The 20,365-nt window shown below is 44.7% G+C and overlaps 1 protein-coding gene across 2 annotated transcripts in view; it reads right to left on the bottom strand.

Annotated features, from left to right (window-relative positions):
• LOC129718415 (uncharacterized) overlaps positions 1-20,365 on the bottom strand; it is a 41,439-nt gene that overhangs the window by 1,808 nt on the left and 19,266 nt on the right. The window lies entirely within an intron of this gene.

Here is a 20,365-nt window from a genome sequence, read left to right as displayed (position 1 = left end):
ACTTATCCGTTTTCCTTATTACTTTAAAAGCAATAACGCAAAACGCTCCTTTTGGTAACAAATCTGATTCTGCCGTGTACGTTTGCGGTGAAACTACTGAATCGATTTTCTTCATCATTTTTTTTAATGTTCGTTATCAAATTCCCCGGTCGTTGAACGATCGATTAATGATACACGAAGTTTAACTTTGCCGAAAAAACGATTTTATTGTAATTTTTAGCGCTCAAAACATGTATTTTTGTTTTTGAGAAATCAAAATAAAACACTTATCAAAACGATCGAAATAATATGAGTTTTTTTGATTTCAGTTGATCTGCTGCGTCGCTATCGTAAACACCGCAAACCTCTGCCAAAAAAAAGTGTGATTCGGGGAAACAGCCATTACTCCCCAAATAATTGATGTTTCTTATGAACAAACTTCATTTGTTGTTGTTCAATAACTAAACTGCGTTCTTTCGACCGAATCTGGCGTCAGCTCACTATTCGAAGCGATCGTTTCAGGAGATGTATCGGCTGAATTTCGGTGTGGTACCCAAGTTGGCGAGCCCGCCCAACGTCCCCAAGTTGCGTCCCATCGAAGATTTCTGGGCAAGCTTGAAGTGTAAGGTCTACTCGAACAATTTTGTCACGAAAACTGAAGAGGTATTGATAAATTAAACGAACGAAGAATTAAAAACCATGCCTACATGCATGTTTTCTGTGCGCCATTGCTAATGTTCCGGTTAACTGCTGGAAGGCCATACGCAAGGATGTAAATTTTGTTTTGCGAGGAGGCTAACATGTTTACCTTCCATGGGAACTCAACTATCTGTCTTAGTTATTTTTTTACCACCATCCGAAAAAAGTCTACCCTAGTAACAATATTGGTTTTATCAAAGTTTTATAGCGTCTAATACAGCCAAAACAGTGCTATAAAACTTTCATAAAGCCAGTTTTGTTACTTGGGTATTTTTTTAACGCATACGTTAATACAACGTTATGCCTTCTGGTTTGTGCTTTAAACTTGAATTTGATTCTAATTAGACATATAAGGCTTACCGGTGAAATTTTGCTTTTGTGTGAATAAAGAGGACAGAAATGATTCTGATCGTTGCATCAACACAAATGCAGCGAGTGAAGTCTTGCTACCACATGCATTGCGGTTTTTGATTGTATGTTTTACTGCAGAAACATATACAAGCGTGTGGCCGTAATCAGAGCTGCGATTAATCCAAGCAACATGCTGACTATGACGAGAGAGAAAACATCATCGCACTCGTTCTTTCTCTCATGAATAGCCAGCAACCATCACAGTAAGCGTGGAGATCCGACAAGTGATTCAATATCTTGTCTCTTTTGTTGCCATTTTCGGGTTCTCATTGTCAATCGTCGTGTATATACAGAGTTCACTCGGAAATATCACTGCAATGCAAATCAAGGTGATTTTTGGAATATCAAAGATCGTTTCAGTAGCGTGATTATGTCAGTGCCAGCTTGAAGTTTGTTGCTATCAGGATTTTTTAAATTTGATCTGCTTTGCGGTCCGTGACGATCCCAACTCAAGATATGGCCACCAATGAGCTAGGTTTATAATTTCAAACCAGTGGTTATAGGTGTCGCTTGATGGGCTGGCACAACCACCCCGAGTATTCGGAACACAACCGGAACAGGTCCGCATTTTTACATTTTTCAATGAGAGGCATGGTAGGATTCATGAATGAAAACTAGGAGAAAAGCAAAACCGTTCCGAACTGAAATTGAACAGTTTCAAAGTTGAACCGTGCCAAAATTTAACAGGATCTGTATATAAAAATACATACCCATACATATTTAAAAGCTTTCTGTTTTGCCACCCGCGATTCATTTTTTGCCGCGAACTAACACTGTCTTCAGTTTAACCTACAGCAAGCACAATATTCAAGAATCAAATTAATAAACTCATGCTGTCAAAAAACAAATAAAAATGCAATATTATTTTTCAGATATGAGATCATGTGAAAAATATTAATAGAATTTTTTTTTATTACAATTGGTGTTATGAAGAAGCATATTCTCTTCTGAGAATAAAAATGAATGATCATACAGATTCAAAATGTACCAAACTAAAATACGCTCAGTTACAAAACGAAGTAATAGTTGTTTATTGACAATGCTTTTAGTCGGCGTGCAGCCAAACCGAACCAAGCGTCGAAAAACATTTACCGCCGCAATTGCTGTGTACATGCTGTTACAGAGAATTTTTGTTAAAATATCGTTATCAAATGCTCAAACGATTTCGTTACTTCATAATAGATAGAATATTACTTCTCATATCCACTGGGTGTCAATAACTCAATCTGAGAAAACGGCGCTTATTTCGGTCTGATCGCACGCCGACCATATATCAATATCATACATATCAATTGAAGAAAAATCATTTATTTTATGTTTGCTATTCTCATAACATCATGCTGTCAAAATGAACTTGATATTTCTGCTGGTTCAATCTCAGTACAGCCATACCCGAATGATCGAGAAAGATAGCAAGAAAAAAATGAGAGTGATAGTTGACGCTAAGAGAATCATTGTAGCATCGCAAATTCTTTTGTAATGAACCATGCATCGTAGTTGGCTGATTCTAGTGTTGCATCATTTTGGCGTAATGTCAGTAGTATGATATTGACTTTCCGCAGCTCTGGCCGTAATATATATATATATATATATATATATATATATATATATATATATATATATATATATATATATATATATATATATATATATATATATATATATATATATATATATATATATATATATATATTGTTACTTTTTGGTTATCTCACAAAAAGTTATAAAATGTTGGCTAAAAGAACAAAAATATTCCCCGTTTGTGTTGGGTGTACATTCTGCAACAACCTTAACTAAAAAAACCACCAAAAAACAACCTCACACTTAACTAAAAAAACAACTGATGAAAAACACTTGAAATGTACACTTTTACTAACCAAACAATTCACACGTGCTGACAATTGCCTGGCAGCACGGTTCAGCCTCCTCAGAAAACAGCAGAGATTACATCAAGTCGAAAAACTCTGGAATTGCAAGCAATCGTCGATACCATTCGTGATATGACAACTGTTCCACGTAATTGAAGATCACGGAGAGATTACACTTCAGGTAAATAGTGATACTCAAACAGTAGTCAAGGGTAATTGTTCCCGTTCTGCTCAAATTGTAAGAGTTCAATAACAACAATTCTATTTTTATTTTTATTTATTCTTTAAAATTCATCTGACACAAGGTCTAAATTAATTAGTGAACAATGATCCTAACAAATAAGTTTTGTGTGGACGAAATGGAAAACCACACAGTGACGTTACAGGGTGAGGAATAATTATCCGCGGTTTTTGTTTTAGTGACAGATGTTGAAGTGAGCTTACCTATGCAATTTTTAACCTTGGCTATGTGTAAACAAAAACACGAAATCTCCTTTGAAACAGTGTGCATTAAGTGTCATAATGAAGTCAAGTCCTTTATGCAGTGCGGTGATCGAGTTGTATAAACAAGGAAAGCGTCCAGTAAGTATCGCTAGTATGTTAAAAATGTCTATACAAACCATTAGAGACGCTATAAAGCGATATAATGAGCTGGGAAATTTAGAGGACCGTTCAGGAAGAGGCAGAAAAAGAACCGCTAGAACACAGAATCAACCGTTATTCCAGAAGGTCAATTCGAAAAATGGCAAAATAATTAAAAATTGACCCGAAATATGTACGAACTATATTCTTTACAAGGATTTAGGATTACGTTGTTACAAATTTTCAAAAAATCATTACCTAAATGACAGGAAGATTCTGTTGAAAATCGGTATCGAAAATCGAAGCTTCTGTTGAAAGAATTTATCGATGGACGCCGTCGTACAGTTTTATTCACCGATGAGAAAATTTCCACCGTGGAACAATTTCATAACCACCAAAATGACCGTCAGCTTTTGCCTGAGGGCTCTTCTAAACGTATGAACGTAGCTCGATCACATCATCCAGTTTCGGTGATGATTTGGGCGGGAATTATGGCTACCGGTAAAACGATTCACCGAGATATTTAACTAAAGATGAATGGCATTCAAACTCTCCTGATTTAAATACAATGGACTATTCCGTTTGGTCTGTTCTTGAATCCAGAGCCTGTATTAAACCACACAAATCATTGGATCATTTGAAAACAAGTCTAACCAAAGCATGGGATGCCATATCTGTGGAAGAACTATCGTCTTCGACGATAATTTCCTTAAACGACGTGCGTTTAGGGAAGTTCCCTTAAGGCGTTGAAGCCAAGGGTGGACATTTCAGTGATGTAAATATTACAAACCATGCTAATGTACATTGAAAGAATAAATTTATGACTAAAACATTGAACACGGATGATTTTTTCTCACTCTGTATAAAGAGTTATGCGACAACTCTACATTTTTATTCCGCGGAAGCTTACCAGTCAAGTGGAAAAATTTAAACCCACAGGCACAGTACAGAATGATCCTGTGCCAGTGTACTTTGCCTGTGGATTGAAACTCTTCCACTAGACGCTCAATTGTTGATTTGGCAGGACGGACCAACATTAATTGGACGATCTTAAAGTTGAGGCCACTGACTCTTCGGTTGTAAACTTTAATAGTCTCGACTCGTTGCTGGATCGTGTATCTTTCCATTATGAAAAAGCAACCCTTACTGAATAGAAGCGTCAAAAGAGCGGGAAAAATATGGCATCGTTTGCTGTCCCAATCGGTCTAATTTTGTAGCGCTCTTATTGAAAAACCCTTTATAAGAGTTTGTTTCTGCTCGAACTAATCAGTTCAGTAGTTGATTGCCACTAGCGCGGTCCTATCTAAGTAGCAGCGGGTAGCAGCAGTGATAGATGTAGCAGTGTCAGCGGAAGGTGCTTGCTTTCCCTAGCATAGTCGACAGAGTATTATATCAAAATAACCGAGAATGTACTCTTTGGGCTAGATAAAAGCCTGCTTCTGCTCAAACCAATCAGTTTACTAATGAGCGACCACAAGGACGGTCCTAACTAAGCAGCACAGGGTAGCAGCTTTTCATTCACATTAAACCTGTTTGAGTCTAACAATGTCAAGACCACCTCGAATTCAAGTTGGTGGTGATGAAATCGAGGTGGTCGATGAGTTCGTGTATCTGGGCTCACCGGTAACTGCTGACAACGATACCAGCAGGCAGAAAACCGTGCATACTTTGGTCTCCGGAGGACGCTCCGATTGAGTAGAATTCGTCGTCGCACCAAGTTATCCATCTACAAGACGCTGATCAGACTGGTAGTTCTCTAGGGGCATTGAATGGACTATGCTTGGGGAGGACCAACGCGCTCTTGCGGTTTCCGAGCGAAAGGTGCGTACCCTCTTTGGTGGACTGCAGATGGAGAACGGAGTGTGGAGAAAGCGAATGAACCACAACTGCAGGAGCTGCTTGGGATAGTCGTCCACACCGCTAAGATTGGCAGGTTGCGGTGGGCTGGGCGTGTTGTAAGGATGTCGGACGACCCGATAATGTCGGATAATGGATGTCGGACGGCCCGATAAAGATGGTTCTTGAAACCAATCCGTCAGGGACGAGACGGAGAGGTGCACAGCGGGCAAGGTGGATCGATCAGGTGGAAGGCGTCCTGCGGACCCTACGCAGACTGCAGAGCTGGCGAACTGCAGCCATGGATCGAGTGGAATGAAGACGACTTTTACGGACAGCAAAGGCCACACCACAGCTTGGGACTGTTTGGTAAGGTAAGTAATGTTAAGACTTTCACAGACACGTAAAACGTAAATCATGAATTATTCAATAAGCAGATCAAATTTCAATACATGCGAAAAAAAGTACTGGGAATAAAATTGAGTTTTACCACTATCCGTACACGCACAAGTTCAAGCTTTAATCATGCCTTGTGTCCTTTCATTTCGCACAAAATTTGCTCTGACTTCGCACAACCAATGCGTGATACGCATAACGCAAAAGTTGTACAAGGAATACATTGACAGAGATGAAAATCAGAATATGCACACTCCAACTTTTGTGTGTACTATGACGTGTGGAATGACTCTCGTTTTGTTGATACCTCGGAGCATTTTATACCATTTTCAGAACATTATCGGTTACTAAGTTATTCATTACAGCTAGTAGTCGTGTTTTATAAACAACCTCTTGATATATTTAGATATTGCACAGATTACCTCATAGACTCAATTCTTACAGGTGCTCGCTCGAAATTTATGAGATCTTCACATAACCTTCCAAAATCAGAACATGAAAGTGGTACTCGCTGCTCAAACATTGAGCCAAAGTGTGGCCAATGTAGATTGTGGAAACCGATTGATCCGGATTTCACCGGTTTGGATTCAACTGTTGAGTTCATCGTTGTGTTCAATGATCTCTTTGATATGATGAACTCGAAGAACACAACGGCGAAAGGTTTTAAAATGCCTTTGTGTGATACTGCATCGATGCATGCTGAAGATGGCATGCTAAAGATGGCTGTGTGAACTCAAAGTAGCAAGATAGACTAATTACTAGAGTGGGAAAGTGATAAAGCCAGAACTATTTGTTTAGTTCTATTCAGAGCCCAAAATAAACCAAACAATATCGGAATTCGATTGCCTTTGTTTTTGCTTGGTGTAATGCATTTAAAATTTATATGAAGAATCGTAAATCTAAACCTATTTTTTTGCATTTTCCATTTTTTAGAGCTCAGTATGGCTTAAAGCTTACGCTGCATGTTCTCAAAAGGTAGGCTTTTTTGAGGCCTAACACCGTAACAGTTTAGCCAAAACCAATACAGAGCTAATATGTCCCTGAAAATGCTATAGCTGTTCAAAATTAAAATGGTCGAATTAAATGCTGCAAACGATTTTTTTTTCTGTTCACACTACCAGCGTACCGGGTCAGCTTGTGATAAGTTTGCCAACTTTACTGTACAACAATTCAGTAGCTACCGCTTTGTATGGATCGATAACGGTCACGTCCTTATGATCGTTACGGTAAGGAAGGATGTTGTATTGAAGGAGGTGCAACAGCCGTTTTTGTCGAAGACCGAGTTTACCTCTGCATTTCCATGACTGTCACGAAAAGGAAAGGTTGTATCACCGTGGAAAATGACGAAATCGAACAATGTTGGGCGCGAAGTTAGCTCATTATGCAGGTGAACGAGGTATTTTCAATATCAAACACCACGAATATATACGAGCGGCGCGGGTGTAAACTAACATTTGTTTATGTCCAATCCCGAACATTCTCGAGAAAGCAAACGGACTTCGGAAGACCTGATTTTTTTAAAGGTATACATTGCGTAGTTATTAGAACAATCACGATATTTATCAACCGAACTCGATTTGCGACACGCTTTTATAAAAGCAACGAGCAGGCAATTTTCGGGTGAAACGGTCACACCAAGACTAAGTTTGCATTACTGAGTTCTCTAAAAAAGGAAATGCAAAAAATATGTTAGAAAGACAGTTTTTGCTTCGGTAAGCGCCTTGTCTTCTCTTGGTGTATATAATCTCTAGTCCCACCCTAATATGAAGCAACAAATTTTGAATGTTTGATTCAATTTATATGTGGCTCTCCAAGAATCTTAAATTGTAGTAGAAGAAGAGACTAAGCAACCAGGTTATGGTTTGTGAGCTTTATTAATTTGAGATTTGTGTTTTCTACAATTTTGAAGCAAGGTTACCAAAATGTTTAATGAATAAATGGATAATTACTTCCAAGTAACCAAATATTTCATTCGCTTGGTGCCTTCTCTGACAAAACGGTAAATATATACTTTCGAGCCGATTCTAAAGTGAGGAGAAAGGCTGTTCAGACGTACCGTTTTGATCGGGACAGCACTGTTTTTTTACCGTCACATCTTTTCACCATTTTGTATTGTTCTGGATGCTTCATGAAAATAAAACTTTGCATTACAATCATTAATGAATTTCAATCAGTGTATTGCTACCCGCCTCTCGGCTTGCTACCGACTGTTAATTGACATATCCACATTGTTAACCTTATTAATTCCGGTGAAAATCAACCAAGGTTACAATAATGAGAATTGGTTAAGTTTCCATTTAATTCTACTGACAGTTTCGTAGTAAAATTAAATGAAAACATAACCTATTCGCATTATTCAATTCCATTTTACTAAGACGTTCAAGAAGAAATTTATTTGAACTAAGTTTAGGAAAAACGCAGCATTTTTAATAGATTTTACACAAGACAGTTCCTGAATGATTAGAAATTGGAAATATTATTGCTAATCTTTCTGAGTACCTTCTGTACCTTCCTGGTAGTATCGCGCCAACGGGAAAGGCGCGATACTACCAGGAAGGGAGTTTCTCTGTCGTAAACACTATGAAGACTAACGAAAAGTCGCGAATGCCAGTTGAGTCCATGAGAGACATGATAATTGTTAGGCAAAATGTTGCTCTTCTATTTTACAAACTTTACGACCATATTTTCAAAAATCACACTCTATGGCGCAAAATTTCATTCAGCTGAGTACTCGATTGTTCAGCAAAAGGCAGATTCATCAATGCAGTGAATAATTGCTTTTAAGTATGTTTTGTTTTGGTTAATAAAAATTTTTAAAATCGATCTTCCCGTCTTGGAATTATTTATCTGGTTTTTCCCCCGTGAAAATCCGGTTAGTTTAACAAGGAAAAATTCGTCTCTAAAGGATCTGAATATCACAACTTTAGAAGCCTTAACTAAAATAATTACTTCGAATCCTCGACAATAATTACTACAATTGGGGGTTAGCTTTATTTAGTGTTTTTTTTCTTCATCTATAGTTTATTTGACACGGCACAAATACAATTCAATGTTTAACGGCGCCAATTATATCTGGTAGCTTACTTTCTAAAGTATCTTAAAAACTAAAAGCAAATTTTTTATCCTCGCTGCCGACTACGAGCTGAAACTAAATCTAACTTAAAGCTAGAATATTTTGCATTAAAAACACAGGTTTGCTGTTTGATGGTTTTCATTGGCCAAGATATTACGGACTGGCATATTGGGTTGTTTCCATCGGGCCTTGAGAGTATCGTGCGGGTCTGATTGCTGTTTCAGGATCCGGGGTCTTAACGTGTTCTTGTCGTTTGGTTGGACATAGGCGGAAGGGGATAGGACTAAACTGGGGCGTGGATGGATTTCAGGAAAACGTATATAAGGGACATGTAGGATAGGTCACGGCTCGCCAAGACATCACGAACAGGAACAGCCGGCTGCCTACCTTCGGCCTGCAGGGAAGCTATTAATCTAGACCTGGCGTCACGGTGTACAGGGCATGACCAAACCACATGCTCTATGTCGTGATAACCTTCACCACAGGCACAGATATCACTCTCCCCGAGCCCAACACGACGGAGATGCGCGTCAAATCTATAGTGATTGGACATAAGCCGGGACATCACGCAAATGAAATCCCGACCTACATCCAACCCCTTGAACCACGGGTTCGTCGATACCTTGGGGATTATGGAATGTAACCACCTTCCCAGTTCCCCCTTGGTCCAAGGATTTTGCCAACTGATGATCGTATTCTGACGTACAAATGCGAAAAATTCATTGTTGCGCCCACCTTAGCCAAAGAGTCCGCTTTCTCATTACCCGGTATCGAGCAGTGAGAAGGGACCCACGCTAAGGTAATCTGAGTAGATTTTTCGGATAAAGCACTCAGCTGTTCCCGTATTTTCCTCAGGAAATACGGAGAGTGCTTAACATCTTTCATCGATCGGAGAGCCTCAATGGAACTGAGACTGTCCGTAAAGATGAAATAATGGTCCTTGGGCATTTTTTCGATAATCCCTAGGGTGTACTGAATTGCAGCTAATTCTGCGACGTAAACAGAAGCAGGATTATCGAGCTTATGGGAGACGGTTAAATTGTTATTGAAGATACCGAAGCCAGTGGACTCATCAAGAAGTGATCCGTCAGTGTAGTACATATTGTCGCAGTTGATGTTTCGATATTTATTGGAAAAAATTTTGGGGATCTGCTGCACGCGTAAATGATCCGGGATTCCACGAGTTTCTTCTATCATGGATGTATCGAAAACGCAGTAGAATCAGAAGTATTTGATAAGTCGACACGATTTGTAATATTCGAAGAAGGGTTAATATTTTGGGACATGTGATTGAAATACAATGTCATAAAACGGGTTTGAAAATTAAGTTCGATTAACCTTTCAAAATTTTCAATCACGGGACGGTTCAAGACCTCACATTTGATTAGAATACGAGAAGACAGGCTCCAGAAGCGGTTTTTCAATGGTAGTACTCCAGCTAAGATCTCCAAACTCATCGTATGGGTCGACTGCATGCAACCTAAGGCGATACGCAAACAACGATATTGTATTCGCTCCAGTTTGATCAAATGTGTGTTTGCTGCGGAGCGGAAGCAGAAACACCCGTACTCAATAACAGACAGTATCGTTGTTTGGTAAAGCCTTATAAGGTCTCCTGGGTGGGCTCCCCACCATTGTCCGGTTATTGTACGAAGAAAATTCACTCTTTGTTGACATTTTTTCATCAGATACCTCACGTGACAACCTCAGGTGCCTTTAGAGTCGAACCAGACACCAAGATATTTGTGTACCAAAACCTGAGAAATCGTTTTACCCATTAATTGTGTTTGAAGCTGAGCAGGTTCATGCTTCCTAGAAAAAACTACTATCTCAGTCTTCTCCGGAGAGAATTCGATACCTAGCTGTAAAGCCCAAGCAGACAAATTGTCCAAGGTATCTTGCAATGGTCCTTGCAAATCGGCAGCTTTGGCTCCTGTAACAGAGATTACACTGTCGTCTGCAAGTTGTCTTATCGTGCATGAATTTGCCAGACATTCGTCGATGTCATTTACATAAAAGTTATAAAGAAGGGGGCTTAAACATGAGCCCTGGGGAAGACCCATGTAGCTAATGCGAAAAGTTTCCAAATCGCCGTGCGTAAAATGCATGTGCTTTTCGGACAACAAATTGTGCAAAAAATTGTTCAAAATTGGAGAAAATCCTTGTCGGTGAAGTTTACCCGAAAGAATGTCAATAGAAACGGAATCAAAAGCCCCCTTAATGTCCAAGAACGCAGACGCCATTTGTTCTTTGCGAGCATACGCCAGCTGAATATCTGTTGAAAGCAGCGCAAGACAATCATTCGTCCCTTTGGCACGGCGGAAGCCAAATTAAGTATCCGATAGTAGGCCATTTGATTCGACCCAATGGTCTAAACGACGGAGTATCATTTTTTTTCATCAATTTCCGGATACAGGATAGCATTGCAATCGGCCTATAAGAGTTGTGATCAGAAGCTGGTTTCCCTGGTTTTTGGATGGCGATCACCTCCACTTGCCTCCAATCCTGCGGTACAATGTTTGTAACGAGCACCTTGGAACTATTTATTTTCAAATATTAATCTTACTAATGGTAAAGTTGATCACAGATGTTTTCTTATTTAATTTAGTTTGCATTACTCAAAATGCATGCTAGTGTTAATTTTATAATTTATACGCTTCAATATTTTTTTAAAAATAATCTGCTGTTGAGATTACCGCAACAGGCTCAAAAAGTAGTAATTGGCATAACATTTGACCAGAGCAATGAGTTCCCTTACGTTCGCTTACGTTGCTTTGCATGCATCGCTGGCGGTCGAAGAGTAGATTGACCCAGCCGAATAAGTCTATTGACCTATTGCGTCACTGGGAGAGTTTCCTTTTTCTCTCTATCCTCAGGGATGGGATACTGGATGCTGGGTGGAAGATGCACGCTAGAAGAAGATGACTTTGCCGAAACTGCAACCTTCGGGCTTTTAGCGTGGGCAATGATCCTCGCGAGACAGGTTCCGGTAACGAAGTTACCGTAGACGGTTGATCTGAGGGATCCCAATGCCTGATCTTTCATTCTTAGCTGACAAGTGCAAGAGGCAGGATCAACCTGCAGTTTATAGTTCCGCGCGTGTACTAAGACAGGTGGTTTTTAAACCAGTGGTATCCCCTAATGAATGTATTAAAGACAGTGTTCTTTTCCTTAGATAGCCTTTTCCCGGTAAATAGCTAGGCAAATCAGTGCATGTGCGAAATAGGAGAAAGTGTGCAAAGGGAGCAAGGAGGTAAGAGCCAGATTCTTGCCGAGGGTGGTAGATTATAAAACGGCACGTGCGAGCCACGTTTTTTCCCCCAACAGTATCGCTGCTAGTCATCATCCACTACACTTCCGTCAGCACCAGCAGCATTCCTATGCAACACGAGCATCGTCAAACGTTTATGCCTGTACGGAACAGGCCGAAGGACCAATAATCGGCACCACTACCCTTGATGATCTCACCCGTCTAGTGATCGAAGCGCACGCTGTGCGCTGCCAGACAGCAGAGCAGACAACCGAGGAGACAATAGGCGAGACGACAGAGTGACAACCCCCGTTTTTGACCCAGCGTGGCGCTGGTAGCGTACCGAAAGGAGTTCGGTAAAGGAGCACCCGCGTAAAGCGGAGCAACAAGTGAAGCCGCAGAGCAGCAGTAAGCAGACATGGCGGCTACGACATGGTAAACCCTCATGTAAGACCGGCTATGAGTGAGTACGCAAATTTATATATATATTGTCCATGCGCATGCGACTAAGCTAGGGCCGCGACCCTACGCAACCGCCGGTGAATATTACCGCCACCGCACCCGTACTCCTTTAATAGCACACTTAGAAGAGTTAGAATTTGAATGGGAAAAGGATAGGGGAAAGATGATTCAGATAAAACTAGGCCTAGTGAGAATAGTACCAAACTAATTGTAAAACCACTATACAATAAATGTCAAGACGTTAGTGAAACGAAAAATATCAACCTCGCAGTTTGAAATGAACTACATGTAGTTGGACAGCAGGAATCGGCTGTTTCTATGTAGAGGGAATTCACTGTCCTGGTAGATGAGTTAGGGGTTTCCGCTGGTTCGGGAGTACGATTAGTTTTCCGTTCTTCTTTTTTTGTTCTTTTGCTGGGGTGGCTGACTCCGAAATCAGTCCAGAAAAGTTCCCGAATCAGCACGGATCAGATGGAGTCTGCGAGACTGGATTGGGCCAGTGATGAGAATTAACCCTCTACTGGTTTGTTTCTGCGGTATCAAGTACCGCGTTTAAGGGCACTAGGTTTGCAGCGTAGGCAAGTCATCCGACGCGCTTCGGTTGCGGAGTATAGCGAGTCATTGTAAGGTCAGCGGACAGCTTCCCTTCCCGAATCGGGATAAAAAGAACCTCCCCTTGGAAGGTCTCAGGCTGGGCAATCACATCTCGGCGGGTGGTCTCTCTTAGGAGAGTGGCGCATTTAAGCCACCCGCTTATCATCGGGGAGCGATTCGGCCGACCAGTTACATGTTTTGCACCAGGAACTTATTGAACAAGTTCAACAAACGCCTCTTGGCATTGCCGGGTAGATTCTTCAACAAGTTGAATTTGATTCTATCTAACCCAGGTGCGTTATTGTTACAGGACAGGAGGGCAACTGAAAATTCTGCCATCGTAAAAGGTGATTCTATCGCGTCGTTACCCGGAGACGTATCGCGAACAAAGTTTTGCGCAGGAACAGAGTCCGGACATACTTTCCTGGCAAAATCAAATATCCACCGACTTGAAGACTCCTCGCTTTCGTTGACCGTTACGCGATTCCGCATTCTTCGGGCTGTGTTCCAAAGAGTGCTCATCGATGTCTCCCTCGACGTCTCGTTCACGAACCGACGCCAATATCCGCGTTTCTTTGCTTTAGCCAAACTTTTAAGCTTGCTATCAAGTTCCGAATACCGTAAATAGTCGCCAGGTATACCTCCCTTCTGGAAGGCCAAAAACGCGTCGGATCTTTGCGTGTAGACATCGGAGCACTCTTGGTCCCACCACGGAGTGGGAGGCCGTTCTTTGATCGTTACGCCGGGATATTTCTTCGTTTGGGCTTGCAACGCGGCGTCGAGAATCAAGCCCGCGAGGAGGTTGTATTCTTCAAGTGGTGGATGATGTTGAATCGACTCGACCGCTTTTGAAATCATTTCCTCGTATAACTTCCAATCGACATTCCGTGTGAGGTCATACGGAATGTCAATTGGTCGCATGCGAGTTGACCCGTTATTAATTGAAATAAGAATAGGCAAATGGTCGCTACCGTGAGGATCGAGGATTACCTTCCATGTGCAATCCAACCGTAGCGACGTCGAACATAAGGATAGATCCAAAGCGCTTGGGCGCGCTGGAGGTTTCGGGATACGTGTCATTTCACCATTGTTTAAAATAGTCATGTCGAAGTCATCGCAAAGGTTATAGATTAAAGAGGAGCGGTTACCATTGTAAGGAGCAATTTAAGGTAGCAATGTAAGGAGCACCCAAGCCACACCATGAGAGTTGAAGTCTCCCAAAATCAAACGTGGCGAGGGAAGAAGTTCTATTAAATCAAAGAGCAGCCGTTGCCCAACCTGTGCTCTGGGAGGAATATATATTGAGGCAATACAAAGCCCTTTACCTTATATTGTCATTTGACATGCGACAACTTCGATGCCTGGAATCGAGGGGAGGTTAATACGATAGAAAGAATAGCACTTTTTAATCCCTAGAAGTACTCCTCCATATGGGGTGTCTCGATCAAGGCGAATAATATAAAAATCATGGAAGTTGAGATCAATTTTGGAAGTAAGCTAAGTTTTACAAAGGGAAAATGCATCGCATTTGTTTTTATTTATCAAAACTTTAAACGAATCAATTTTTGGTAAAATACTTCTACAATTCCACTGTAAGACAGAGATAGAATCCTTCATATACGCAGTTGAATTAGGCATCGAAGGATACAATCGCTGCAAGGAGGGGCCATTGGGCAGGCTTCAAAAATGATCTAACTGTTGGGAGGAATGCTGTAAGAAAAATTTTAATTGGATCGGGTACATTGAAATTTTCAAAAATCCAGTCCACAATGTCAGAAAATTTCACTAATCCAGAGTTTGTTTCATCAACTGGATGTGCAAAAGGAACAACTGGGGTTTTAGATGTTCCTGGCAGTGCTGGGAACTCCTTCTGGGACTTTAAATTTGCAAGCCCAGGAGGAGTTTGCTTCGGTTTTTCCGCAGCACTGTTTGGTTTGTTCGTACTTTTCATTACACTTTGGGAAATTTTAGGACCTTTACGGGGAAGTTTAGGAGAAGAAACATTTTTCCTCTTCCTAGACTCCCCAGGATTGGCGTAAGATGTTCCCGCTGGTGAATCGTCAGAACCGGTTTCATCAGAGGACAACAGATCAAAGGGGTTCGATGTTATGGTAGAAGTGGTCACGGTCTTCTCAGCATAAGAACGCTTTGAACGCTCCTTAAGCGACCGCTTGATTTTATCTATGCGCTGCATGTACACCGGGCATGTGGAGAGCTCATGCTGGTTTTCCCCACAGTGAATACATTTTTCAGCATTAACACTGCAAGAATCTTCCGCATGAGTCTCCCCACACTTGCTACATCGTGCCTTAGTGCAGCAGTAGGCGGCTGTGTGGCCTAACTGCTTGCAATTGGTGCAATTCATAACACGGGGTACATACAATCGCACAGGCAGACGAACCCGGTCGATCGAGACGTGGCTAGGGAGTGCAGATCCGGCAAACGTAACGCGAAACAATGGCAGAGCTGAATGCCACCACGGGTCGGTAATTGGCGATTACCGAAGGCCACGGAAGTGCTCACTGCTAGCAAGCAGTCCCGGACCATCAGCGGGAGCTAGCCTAGGTCGTGGCGAGATTCAGGCACTGGGCCGCTGAATTCTCGCAAAAGCCACACTGGCCGGAAGCAGCTCCGACGGAGCGAGTAGTGCCGCTCCCACCACCCAAATGCACTATACCGCCCATTGGGACTGATGCCAGTAATGTTCCCAATTACGGCAACTGGTCGCATCACTATAGGATAAGAGTCGGATCTCGTTTTCGTACCATGATTTTGGGCTGGCACCTGCGCCGAGCTCCCTTAGTAATGTCGTGTGATAACGGCTTGAAACGGCGAGATTACAACCGGTGCAGGGGTCTCCGCCCCGTAAAACCTGGCAGGCCTTCCAGTACGTTCCGAGTCCATTGCCGGGTGGGAACCCGGCAGGAGTGGGATCAGATGTCTTTTCCTGACTTGCGCCGGTCGGGGGTGTCATAGTTGCTCATAAGGCGCTATGGCAGCCGCCCCTAGCCATGGCCTCACTGCTCCGGCATAGACTACCTTGGGACCATTTAGGCGACTACTCCATTATGGATAAGGATAGCGGCTGGTAGGGGGACCCAATAAACAAAAATGTTGAACTCAAAAACAAAAGAGACGGGTGCGGAGGGTTTACCAAATCCCTTCGCACGAGGTGGCATCCAGCGGTCTCCGCAGAAGAAGGCGGAGACGGATGCGGCGAAGTCTGGAGGTGGAAAAACGGCGAATCCGTCGGTGTCCACACCAGACATCTCGGTAGACGGTCCCTTGCTAGTCAAGGCCGTCGAAAGGTGTATGGACACGCGGCCAAGAGTGGCGGCGCTGTCTGAACAACTCGATGCCATAATCGAGTTCTTGGCGAACAGGCGAAACATCGCTGGCGACCTGAAGCAGAGCCTCCTCCTGCTTCGGAGCACCATTGATGAAGCCAGAAAGGAGCACGAAGAACTCGTAGCTCGGGTGAAGGCGGCCGAGAAAGCGGCCAGGACCGGGAGGGCGACTGCATCTGAAGAGGTGCAGACAGACGCTCCCTCGTTCGCGTCGGTCTGCTCCACGGGGCAGGTCGCTAAGCGAACGAGGCAGTCCCCGGGGGAAACGGCCCCCGGGAACACCAAGAAACGATTGGTCGTGCTACTCCCACGGGAACACACGCCAACCGGTTCAAGGTCCACCGCGGAAAAGGCACAGGTGGAGGCTACGGGCAACCCTTGGACTACCGTAGAGGGTAGGAAGCGTCGGGAAGGTGCGACGCGACATGATGGCGGAGCGGCCAGAGGACCAAAAAAGGTCAAAAAGGCGCGGAGTAGGGGTGATGCCCTCATACTCAAGACGGATGGGTCGAAGTACTCAGAAGTCTTGAAGAAGATGAGGGGGGAAACCCAGCTCAAGGATCTGGGGGCGGATGTGCGGAGTATCCGCCGATCTCGCACTGGCGAGATGATACTTGAGCTCCGGAAGGACGCCAAGAACAAGGGGGCTACCTACAAAACGGTAGCTGAAAAGGTCCTAGGGAAGGAGGTGTAAGTGCGGGCACTCACCTCAGAAGTCACTCTCCAGCTTAAAAACCTGGACGAAATCACTGAAGGGTGCGACATTGCACAAGCCCTAAAAGCGAAGTGCGGGGTGGAGGTGGCTAAGGAGTCAATCCGCCTCCGCAAAGGTCCGGCGGGGACCCAGATAGCTACCTTCCGACTACCGTCGGCGGACGCTAACCTGGCCCTGAAAGAGGGCAAGTTGAAGGTTGGCTGGTCTGTATGTCCTCTGGGCATACTACAGCAACCAGACATTTGCTTCCGGTGCTTTGAAGGCGGACATAAGTCCTGGACCTGCAAGGGGCCCGATAGGAGCCAGCTGTGCAGGCGATGTGGAGGTGCAGGCCATAAAGCAAAGGACTGTGTGGAGTCTCCCAAGTGCATGGTATGTTCCGGGAAACGGGACGCCAAACACTTTATGGGAGGCCCCAGGTGCCCAGCCGGTAAGCCGGCTGCGAAACCACGGGCGTAAGGGTGACGCAACAGAACCTGAACCATTGCTTCGCGGCTCAGCAGCTGCTACACCAAGCAGCCACTGAGTCGTTGTCGGACATCGCCGTCATATCGGATCCCTACCGTATCCCTACCGTATCCCTTCCGGAAACGGTAACTGGGTTGCGGATAAGTCCAGTTTGGCGGCCATATGTACGACGAGCAAGCTCCCGGTTCAGGAGGTTGTCTCAACCTCAGAAGAAGGGTACGTAGTTGCTAAGGTAAACGGAGTGTTCTACTGCAGTTGCTATGCTCCGCCACGTTGGTCTACCGAAAGGTTCACCCAGATGGTCGACCTCCTATCCATGGAGCTAACGGGCCTAACGCCGTTGGTGGTGGCGGGCGACTTCAACGCTTGGGCTGTTGAGTGGGGAAGTCGCTTCACGAACCAGAGGGGCCAGATCCTGTTGGGGGCTTTTGCAAAGCTCAACCTAGATCTGGCCAACGTTGGGAACAAAAGTACATTTAGCAGAAATGGTGCGGAGTCGATCATCGACGTGACGTTCTCCAGCCCAGGACTGATCAAGAACTGAAGGGTAGACGATGGCTACACTAATAGCGACCACCAGGCGGTCTGTTATAATGTAGACAACAACGAGAGGCGGCAAGCGACGGGTAGAGCCAACACTCCGACCGTTCGCGGGTGGAAGACATCGCACTTTGATGCCGAGGTATTCGAAGAGGCAATGAGAAGAGATCGCGAGGGGGGCAGTTGGCTCCGCCCGACTGCTGACCAACTAGTTGCTATACTATCGCGGGCGTGCGACGCCACCATGCCTAGGACTCGCCAACCTAGAAATGGAAAGCCACCGGTTTACTGGTGGACGGACGCGATAGCCGACCTTCGCAGTGCGTGCCTCCGTGCAAGACGGAGGATGCAGCGTGCGCGAAACGAAGAAGAGAAGACAGAGCGCCGCGCAACATTCAGTTCGGCAAGATCGATGCTAAAGAGTGCGATAAAGGCCAGCAAGAGGGCCTGCTTCGATAGGCTATGTGCGAGTGCCAATACAAATCCGTGGGGTGACGCCTACAGGATCGTAATGGCCAAGACTAATGGCGCGCTGGCGCCTGCAGAGCGATCACCAGCGATGCTGGAGCGTATCATCGAGGGACTCTTTCCACGCCACGAGCCAAGTCCTTGGCCTCCGGCAGTCGAGTCTCACGTCCGACGTTCCAGTATCTCAGACATAGACCAGAGATGGTCGGCCAACCTGCCGAGCATCCAATCCGTGAGCGACGACAGCCGTGTCGAGGCAGGGGAGGAGGCAAGGGTTACGAATGAGGAACTCATCGTGATCGCCAAATCCCTAAAGGTGAGCAAGGCACCGGGACCGGATGGTATCCCTAACCTGGCGATCAGGCTGGCGATAAAAACGGCCCCCGGGCTGTTCAGGGCAGTCATGCAGAGGTGCCTGGATGACTGTCTCTTTCCGGACAGGTGGAAGCGGCAGAGACTGGTCTTATTGCCGAAGGCTGGGAAACCGCCAGGGGACCCATCGGCATATAGGCCTATCTGCCTGCTGGACACCGCAGGCAAGGTGCTTGAGAGGATCATCCTCAACAGACTGGTGAGGTACACGGAGGGTGTACACGGTCTGGCAAGTAACCAGTTCGGCTTCCGGAAGGGCAGGTCCACGCTGGACGCAATCTCTTCCGTCATCAAGACGGCGGAGGTAGCAATCCAGCGCAAGAGAAGGGGAATACGCTACTGCGCAATCGTCACGCTCGACGTGAAGAATGCGTTCAATAGTGTCAGTTGGGACTCCATAGCGCTCGCGCTCAGGAGCATCCATGTACCGGTGTCGCTGTACAAGATTCTGGAAAATTATTTCCAGAATCGAGTACTTGTTTACGATACGGAGGAGGGTCAGAAGTGCGTCCCAATTACCGCAGGAGTTCCGCAAGGTTCTATCCTGGGCCCGGTGTTGTGGAATGTCATGTATGACGGAGTGTTGAAACTCAAGTTCCCTGTAGGGGTTGTGATCGTCGGCTTTGCAGACGACATAACGCTGGAGGTTTACGGCGAGTCTATCGAGGAGGTCGAGTTGACGGCCGCGCACTGTATACGCAAAGTCGAGGACTGGATGCGCTCCAGGAAACTGGAGCTCACGCATCATAAGACGGAGGTCACGGTTGTGAACAACCGTAAATCGGAGCAACAGGCGGTGGTCAGAGTCGGAGACTGCACCATCACCTCGAAGCGATCCCTGAAGCTCTTGGGGGTTATGGTGGACGACAAGCTCACGTTCGGGAGTCACGTCGACTATGCCTGTAAGAGGGCCTCATCGGCTATTGCAGCACTATCTCGTATGATGTCCAATAGCTCAGCGGTCTATGGCAGCAAGCTAGGTACTAACAGTTACCGTGGTAAACTGGAAAGTACCTACAGGCTCATGTGCCTGAGAGTTGCGAGTGCGTATCGTACGGTGTCATACGATGCAAACTGTGTCTTGTCCGGCATGATGCCTATCAGCATCGCCATCAAGGAGGACAGAGAGTGTTTCGACCAACGTGACACAAGGGGCATACGAGGTACCAGAAGGTCATTCTCGATGCTCCGCTGGCAGCGGGAATGGTCCAACTCCACAAAGGGCAGATGGACGCACCGACTCATACCGGAGATATCCGGCTGGGTCGGGAGACGACATGGTGAAGTGAACTTCCACCTGACACA

Source organism: Wyeomyia smithii, chromosome 1 (assembly GCF_029784165.1).
Source record: "Wyeomyia smithii strain HCP4-BCI-WySm-NY-G18 chromosome 1, ASM2978416v1, whole genome shotgun sequence".
Classification (NCBI taxonomy): Eukaryota; Metazoa; Arthropoda; class Insecta; order Diptera; family Culicidae; genus Wyeomyia; species Wyeomyia smithii.
Note: the sequence above shows the minus strand (reverse complement) of the source record. Positions and strands in the feature narration are given on the sequence as shown.